Source organism: Phascolarctos cinereus, unplaced genomic scaffold (assembly GCF_003287225.1).
Source record: "Phascolarctos cinereus isolate Bilbo 61053 unplaced genomic scaffold, phaCin_HiC Scaffold_9;HRSCAF=440, whole genome shotgun sequence".
Classification (NCBI taxonomy): Eukaryota; Metazoa; Chordata; class Mammalia; order Diprotodontia; family Phascolarctidae; genus Phascolarctos; species Phascolarctos cinereus.
In genome coordinates, this window is record NW_027556402.1 from 141,207,283 (window position 1) to 141,216,948 (window position 9,666).

The following is a 9,666-nucleotide window of genomic DNA, read 5'->3' on the forward strand; positions in this document are numbered from 1 at the left end:
ATTCAAATACTCTTGAGTGGAGGCTCTGTTACTCTGTGTATGTCTATGGATAATGGAAAGGAATAAGGGAACTGATTACAGGAAATGACTAAAGAGTAGGCTAACTCAAACTTTGACTCTGAAAATGTGATTATTATGATACTTGCTCTAATGGTGGTTGCATTTCCTAAAACACATTTGTAATTGCATTTGGAACTAGTTTACAATCCATGAAAAGAAACTGATCTCGTCACTTTATAGTCATACTTCATTTTATAGCCCAAATGAAATTAACCAAGCTTGATAATGCACATTATTCAAAAGATTTGAATCTGAATGCCTCTTAGACCTTTAAAAATTGACCATGAGTCCAGGAAGATTATCCACCACTGAGGACACTCAACATAAAGAAGTTCTAAAACAGTGAGAACAAGGAAACCATCATTGCCTATTCTCAGAAAATGTCTTCTTCGAAGGAAGCAACATTCAGTTATATGTTCTATGATGTTTCATATTACATTTTTTGTCACTTGTAATATTGTTAATGTAATAAGGGTTTGTGAACATATACACATTCTGGGATTTGTAGGTCAGAGACCCTGAGTGTGATTTAGGACTATCTCAATCTTTGAGCCAGAGGACAGAACTGCGGCAAACTGTACGGTTCTTAAAGGGACACCAAAAGTTTGTGAGACAGAAATTGGAGAATGAATGATCACCTCAAGAGATGAACAGTAACAGCAGTGAGAGTTAGCCTTCCCAGATCAGCACAGTTCTTAATACTTTTATCCAGAAAAAAGCAGCAGCACAAGACAACAGGTAAAAGCAGAAAGTGAAAGGAAGGACATTACCCTCATCCACCCCCATTCAAACATGGTCCCTTACGTTGAAATAGAAGATTGAGGCTGAACTTCCAAGTTGTAGCTACCTTTTCAAGGACTGAGGGTAGATCTAGCAAAAAAATCTAATCATGCTCATTATACAACTCTTTTATCCATGCCTCTACAGCAAAAGAGACAAAATAAAATTAGAGAGAGTGAATCCTTTGCCTAAATGATGGAAATTTTTCTGACTGGGGAGTTAGTGTGATTTTATCCCCTTATTTTCTTCTGATACATAAGGCAATAAAGGAAGGGAACTGGGTAGTTGAAAGAATAACATTGCCCCTAAACTAATAGACACATATATGTTATATTCTATATCTTTATCTATCTATATATCCAAACACATATACATATATGTGCATTTGTGTATAGATATACATATGTGTGTATTTGTAGCAGTGTGTGAGGAATTAAATCTCCAGGGACAAAGGGGATACAGAGGAGAGTTGTGATATGTATTGCCCAATCAAATATGCCCTTACACCCAGCATAACAAGTGTCACATTTAAAAGAAAAAAAAATGAAAGAACATTTCCAAGCAACCTAGATCTAGTGGCATTAGATCTCACAGATTAATACCTTTTTCTTCCCATTAGCCTAAATAAAAAACCATGAATCAACAAGACAGCTATTAAAAGGTTACTTGTAGATAGATAATTAGATAGATAGATAGATAGATATTCTTGCTAAGTATTCAGCTTGTTAATGTAGTAACACTGGAGAAATATGTAAACATATTAACTTCTAAATTTAAATGTTTAAGTAAGTAATCCATAGCACAACATTAAAAGAAAAGAAAAATTTAGCATTCTTGATTCTATTTTGGAAAAGTAGACTTGAGCTATATAGATAGATAGATAGATAGATAGATAGATAGATAGATAGATAGATATAGATATATATATGTGTGTGTGTGTGTGTGTATACACACATATGTATATATATATATATATATATATATATATATTATATATATATATCTCATGTGTGTGTATGTATGTGTCTATGTTCCTCTGTGTGTGTGTGTGTGTGTGTGTGTATTGATACATACTCACAAGTTTTTTTGTTTTTGTTTTTGTTTTTCCATTTTGCAGTGAAGGTGCTATGTATCTTACTTGTAATACAGAAGAGTTTTACCAAGGACTTTTGGGACTGTTCTCTGAAAGGCACTAACCTATTGATTTACTAAGCTAGACCTTTATTGAAAATAAGTCAAATTTTGATCTATGTAGTCACTTTCTGACCTTTATAAATCAGAGAATAAACTGTACTCAAAGGCTCCAAAGCATATTCTCTCTCTCTCTCTCTCCTCTCTCTGTCTCTCTGTCTGTCTCTCTCTGTCTCTCTCTCTCACACACACACAGAAATTATCTGAAAGAACCACTAATCCCATGGAAATTCTCAAACAGTTATGCAATGAAATAATAATTAGCAGATGCCCATGTTGTGACAGAGCTAAGAAATGTAAGGAAAGATTCAATAAGTGTTCACTGAGACATGTAACTAGGCTGGTGTCCAAATACAGTAGCCAGTGGTAAAAGTCTACAAGAACAGTGAAAAGCTACATTTTATCTATCCAGGGCTCCTTTGAAGGAAAATAAAATATGTCTTAGATCAGATAGATAATTAAAATGATAATTTTTATTATAACACCTACACTCAATGCTCCTTTGATAAGTGGCAATATGGTATAGTGCAAACAGTCAAGGGCTTGGTGTCAGTAGCCCACTTTTAATCATCCCAATTGCACCACTGGGTGATTTTAGGTAAGTCATTTCCCACTTCTGAGTCTTAGTTTCTTGATTTATAAAATGGAAGTAGTAGTTGCACTCACGGTTTTGGTGATTAATTTTATGGTGTGGATATATAACTGCGTTAACTTAAAAGTGTGATAAGAGTATGAGCCACAATAACAATTGCTTTATATCATTATTAGTAGTAATTATAACTTTTTTTCAAAATCTAAGGATCCAAGATATCTTATTTTTCCTTTGCTCTAAGAATGACATAGTTATGTTTTGAGAAGCTAATAATGTTGACCAGAAGGTGATATTTATCTCAGTGTGATTGTGCACATGCATATTCATGCATATGTATACACATATACATAGACAGTTACATATATACATACATACATAATATAAATACAATATGAACAAATACACACACTTATACATACATGTACATACACACACACTCACATATATAAGGGCATCTCCAGTTATCCTGATCAATATCTGGCCACTGGAGTCAGATGGCTCTGGAGGAGAAAGTGAGGCTCGTGACTTTGCATAACCCTCCCTCAAATCAAAGTCAATTGCAAGTCATGTAATTATCTCTCTGATGTCATAGTGCTCTTCAAAAAGAAAGGACAAACCATACAACCACACACAAATAAATATTATGTACATACGTACATAATCACAGACGCACTGAGGAGATATCCCCAGAAGAAAGAAGGAAGACTCACACAAACAAAGATCAGAGGCCTTTGAATAAATTAAAAAGAATAAGTCAGGAATTTTATGGTTAGAATTTACTGATAACACAAAACATTATGCTTCACTCTCTGGATTTTAATCTCAATATTCTATATCACACATTCTGTTTGACTCTATAGATAAATTTGCTTCAGCTATTAATGACCTCTATTAATAAATAGTGTTTACCATTCTAGCATTCTTTTTTGCACAGATATTTTCTTTGACCATAATCCAGAATTTTTTTAGCTACCTAACTATTCTCACAGTCCTTGATCACTTTAACGGATGGAAAATAAACATAGGTTCTAAAGTCCAAGTCATAATCTCCTTTTCCAAGTACCAAATTGCATAGGACATGCCTAATATAATTTCTAATCATGTAGTTCTTTGGTGTTAGTAGAAAATAATATAATGGGCAAAAGCTTGGTCCATGTTGGTGCATATTCTGAGCCTACCTTGCTGTGTGTGTCTGGGGATGGGTAGAAGTGCTGTGGAGGAGGTAGGGTGGAGAAGGCAGGTGAGAGAACAGAATTTTTTTTATTCAAAACAGTCTACATGCTCTATTTTCAAGAGTGGATGTCACCTTTCATCCTTCAATGTTATCCAGTCATCAAATTTGACACATTGAATACCGTTTAGGAAATTATCAGAACACCAACCATTTTTAGGAATAGTTAAGTTGAATCCAAGTGACTTATTTAAAGTCACTTAACCACTAAGTATGAGACAGAGAATTTGAACCCAGGACTCCTAACTCCAGAATCTGTGGTCTTTCCAGTACACCATTATGCCTTTCAAAGACAACTATGGTATTAGATGAAAGTAGCCATGTAGATGGATGGAATAATTTTCTGACATTGTGATAGGAGAAAGATTTTCCCCATGTCTTCACAGTTCCAGATATAGCCTTACTCTACTCTTGCTTATACAAAGACCAATTTTCTAATTTTTCTCATAAAGGATTTGGTAGCTTTAAAAAAAACTCATAATAAAAAGTTAAAGTAAATAGTGAAAGTCTCCAATTTATAAATTCTTAAGGCATAATTAAATATTTTTACTTAGCCTAAGTCTCTCAAAAGTCATATCTATATATTTCCATTAAAGTTAGTTTCTAGTGTCTCTTTCTATATTGATAGATTCAAACATAATTTACAAAGTAATTTAAGATCGCTTTTCCTCAACAATTTTGTTCCATATAATAGCTTCTAATTGATGGACTTTATTATTTCAAAGTACTTCAGGCTAGGAAATAGAGATCAATGATGAACCTACTTGACATGGTAGAGTAAATTAAGATTCATCCAATGCATTGACGTGAAAACCTTGATACAATCATGAAAGTGGTTCCTGCATTTCAGTCCAGGATACAGAGTACATTTTTATGGAATTGTCAGAGTGGTGTTAAAAAAAAAAAACTGGGAAAAGTAATGAGAGTGATGAAAGAAAATCATGAAAAATAAGTCAATAGCTTGCTAAAGGAGACCCCCCCCAAAATACTGAAGCAAATAACACCTTAAACAATTTTTATTTGCTTGCTTGTTTGTTTGTTTGTTTGGGGGGGGGGTGTGCGTGTGTGTACGTGAAAGAGAGACAGAGATAGAGATAGATACAGAGAGTGAGATTCTTCCTTCTTTTAATAAATATTTATTAAGGCCCTAATATGTTCAAACAAGCATTTATTAAATGCTTACAACATGTGAGGCATTGTTCTAGGTCCTAAGTATACCAAGATCAATTTGAAAACTGATTCCTACCCTCAGGGAGCTTCCAGTCATGGGAATGTACAACATGCATACAAATGGGTGATACAAAATAGATACAAATAAATAAATACAAAGGAATCCATACAATAGCCAGAACACCAAGTTCCTAGTTTAATGTAGGGGTTTTCAGAAAAAAAAATCCCTTTTTCTCATTTTGCCTTTTCTTGAACTTCTCTGGGAACCTCACAAGATACCATGCTTATATTTCTACAGTCATACTAAAAGGGGTTGAAGTTTCTATACAAGCATTCAGTGATTAGAGGGCAGTTTTTATTTCATTCCACGAGAAAAATGGGTCAAGGGATACAAAAGAATCATTGCTGTCTATATCTATCAAGATTCTTGCCTTCCTTATGATGAGTACCAATAAGGTAATATGCAAAGATTAGTTTATGTAAAACACCTCCCTCAAAGAAAAATATATAGAGATATATATTCCCCAGAAATATATACAGAAAGGATAGTTTTATAAGACACACCCAATTGAGTGGGTGTATCTCCTTTCCTCTTTGAAGCAATTCTGATGACAGTGAGGTTTAAGCATTGTCCTCCATCTCCCCTATTTGCCAGTTCACTATAAAAGTTCTTCCTTGTTCATCTCTTTTATGGGAGAAAACATTCTCCATTCTCCATTCTCTATCCTTCTTCTCCCCATGAATCTCTTTTTTATTCCTTTTTTTTTAAAATGGTCATACCTAACTAATTGAATCATACCTGTGATTTCTGTCTATCTAGGCTCCTTTTAACTGCCATAATAATGATAAATTTCTTAGAATTTTCATGTATCATCTTCCCATATGAATTTTAAGCAATTTAACTAAGTCCCTTGTGATTACTCTTTCATGTTTACCTTTTTATGCTTCTTTTGAGTCTTGCATCTCTAATTTTCTATTTTGATCTAGTCTTTTCATAAGGAATTCTTGAAATTCTTGTATTTCATTAAATATTCTTTTTTTTCACCTTAAACGATTATACTCAGTTTTGCTGGGGGGAGAGGGATCACTCTTGGTTACAATCCCTGATCCTTTGCCTTCAATAATGTCATATTCTAACCCCTCCATTTTTTTTTAACATAGAATCTGTTAAATCATGTCTCATACTGACTGTGGAACTGCAATATTTGAATTGTTTCTTTCTGATTGTTTACAATATTTTGTCCTTTAACTAGAAGCTCTAGAATTAGGCTACATTATTCCTGGGAGTTTTCATTTTAGGATTTCTTTCAGGAAGTTATCAGAGAATTTTTTTCCCCCAATTTTACCCTCTGAATCTAAGGTATCAGGAGCAGTTTTCCTTTATAATTTCTTGAAATATTATTTCTAGGCTCTTTCTGTTATCATGGATTTCCAGCAGTCCAATAATTCTTAAATTATCTCTCTTTATTCTCTTTTCTGGGTCAGCTGTTTTTCTGATAAGATATTTCACATTTTCTTCTATTTTTAAAAATTGTTTTGACTGTGCTTTGTTAGTTTTTGATGGAGTCATTAGCTTGAAGTTGTCCAATTCTAATTTTTAAGGAATTATTTTCTTTAGTGAGCTATTGCATCTTTTTTTAAATCTTTTGATTTATTCTGCATTCTAAGGATTTCTGTTTGTTGGTGAATTTTATTCCTCTTTTATCATTAGGCTTTTATTAAAGGTGTTATTTTCTTCAGCATTTTTGTGCCTTTTTTAATCAAGCTTTTAATTCTCTTTTCATAAATTTCTTTTTTACAACTTTTCCTTTATCACTCTTTCTTTCATTAGCTCAGGAATTCTTGTTGGACTTGACTACAAATAACATATTTCTCAAAGGCTATGTTTATATCTGTTTTAATATTTTGTCTTTTTCTGTATTTATGTGTTGCTTTATATAGAATATATACATGTATATATGTATATATATGTATATATATATATATACATACATACATATGTATCCATTATTATCTGTGATATCCTTGACTTTTTGCTCTGCCAAATGAATTTTTGTTATTTTTTATTTAGTAATTTAATTGGATTGACATTGTGTGTGTGTGTATACACACACACACACACACACATATATATGCATATTATATATACATATATATATAGGTTTAGGTTAAATTGTAATTTTTATTAAATAATTATTAATATTTCTCCAATTATCTAATTCTGATTTTCTGTGTGTGTGTGTGTGTGTGTGTGTGTGTGTGTGTGTGTGTGTGTGTATAATTTTTTTGAGCTTACTTTGGTAGATATATTCCCAGGTATTTTATACTGCCTAGAGTTATTTTAAATGAGGGATCTCTTACTACGTCTTCTTGCAGGGTTTTGTTTGTGATATATAGTAATCATGATGATTTATATGGATTTACTTTATGTCCTGTTACTTTGCTAAAAGTTATTTTTTCAATTAAGTTTTCCTGAAAAGGCTAGAGTTAATTGACTTCTACTGCAAGATCATGTAGCTTTCAACTCTACAACAACCATCTCTGAAATTAAGGAGGGCGTTCCCTTGAGAAGCTATGCTGAAGATAATTTTATCCATCCCCAGAGTCCCAGGTATATTCTCAGATTTTTGGTTTCTGTTCTATACTAAGTTCTATACCAGGCATAAAGCATTTGACTCTAGCTGAAACAGTCTCCTGAATGTGAATTCTAACAAGAAACCAATACAAGGCCCAAAGACATGAACAAATATGAGTCAACCTCTCAAACAGAACAAAATAAGAATATAAATTCTTATAATTAACCATCCTTTTCTGAAATTATTAAATTGTACCTATTTATTAAGAAACCTTTAAAGTAAAATGTACAAACTAGTAGAAAAAGTCCTAAATTTTGAAGAGTAGTGTGAAAAGGAGAAAGGTTGTAGTATATCAAATATGCTTGTTTATGTTTGTTAATGCTCAGTAGAGATTCCCACCTCAATTCTCCTATATTACTTACTATGGGATATATTTGAGATCATAATAGTTTATAAAAACAAAGATGTTTCACTTGGGCACAAAAAATAAATTTCACACATACAACATGGGGGATATTTAGCTAAGCAAAGTGCTTATGAAAAAGATTCATGGGTTTCAGTGGGTGGAAATCTCAACATGAGACAAGAATACGATATAACAGCCAAGTAATCTCATGGCCTTAGAACAGGTATAGCATTCAGGAATGAAGAGGTGATAGTGTCACTATTCTCTGCCTATGCTTATTATTTGAAGTATTGCATTAAGTTTAGGGCACCATATTTCAGGAAGACCATGGTTAAACTGTTCAGTATTCACAGTAAGACAACCAAGATTATGAATGACTTCAAAATCTTGTCATTTCAAAATAAATTGAAGGAAATTGGATGTCTAGGCTGGAGACAGAAAGACATAGGGAAAATAAAACAGGGAACTTAATATTTGAAAGACTGTAATATGGAAATATAATTAGTCTTATTTATTTGGTCATGAAGGATAGAATTAAAAGAAAAATATGAAGATTACAAAAAAATTTAGATTTTGTGTCAAAGCAAAATTTCTAAGTAATTGGAGTTAAAGGAAAGCAGAATTCAGTAACAGTACTCGTAGGTGCTACAGCACGGGGTAGGGGTGAGAGGTGGGGAGCTCAGAACTCTTTTCTCTTGCACAGACCATGGGTGAGTGGGGATCATATTGACCCCAGACAGGAGGAGCCTCTTGCAGCACTTCAAGCTATTGGAAGAAGACCCACCTATGGATGTCAGAGGTGCATCATCTGAAAACAACATCATGAGGTGGAATGCAGTTATATTCTAATCAGAAGGCAAGCTCTTTGAGGATGGTACCTTTAAATTGGTAAAGAATTCTCAGAAGAGTATCTGAATAAATTTCCCAATGTTACATTCAAATTAAAAAAAAGATGTTTCATGAAATGTTTATGTCAATGGTAGCACATGTTTAGATATCCACCAGAATCATTGGAGTCCAACATATGATGTATCCCTGTTTTAACATCAATTCAATCTCTGCTGTATGAACCCAATCTTAACAATCCTGCCAATAGCCAAGCAGTGAAGCTTTACCAGGAAAACAAATGAGGATATGAGAAAGGAGTTTCAGCTGTTTTCAAACAAAGCTGGAATGATTCATTATAGACAGCTACTCTGTTCATCCTCATCATTGTTGTGTTTGATTTACCTCTCAGTAGAAAGTCTACCAGCAATTTTAAGTGTCACAGGTTTTAAGGATTTGCATACCTAATGTGTCTGCAAAAAAAGAGAAAAAAAGAGTCCTCTAGTTTAGAACCTTTAAAAGCTTGTGTATCTTGATTAATGTGCTTTTTATTGCATTGTAAGAACTAAGTTATCACTACATAAATTTGTAATATATCCTACTTGTATTCAAAGAAAGAAAGAAATAGTGGAATTGACTCCCATGCAGGATAGTAGCTATCCATACATCAGAGGTCTTCAAACAAAGGTTGGGTATCTATTTAAAAGCCATTTTTCAGGGAAAGTGCTTTTTCAGTTATGGGTGGGGTATATGACTTCTGAGGCCCATCTCCTCTGTACCCTATACACTATTGTACTTAGTGGTCTAATAAGTTCCTGTGGATTCAATTATCATT

At 33.2% G+C, this 9,666-nt stretch overlaps 1 pseudogene; it reads left to right on the top strand.

The window, feature by feature from the left end:
* The first annotated feature begins 8,333 nt into the window (after positions 1–8,333).
* On the top strand, positions 8,334–9,193 carry LOC144455453 (ubiquitin-conjugating enzyme E2 B-like; annotated as a pseudogene).
* The last annotated feature ends 473 nt before the right edge of the window (positions 9,194–9,666 follow it).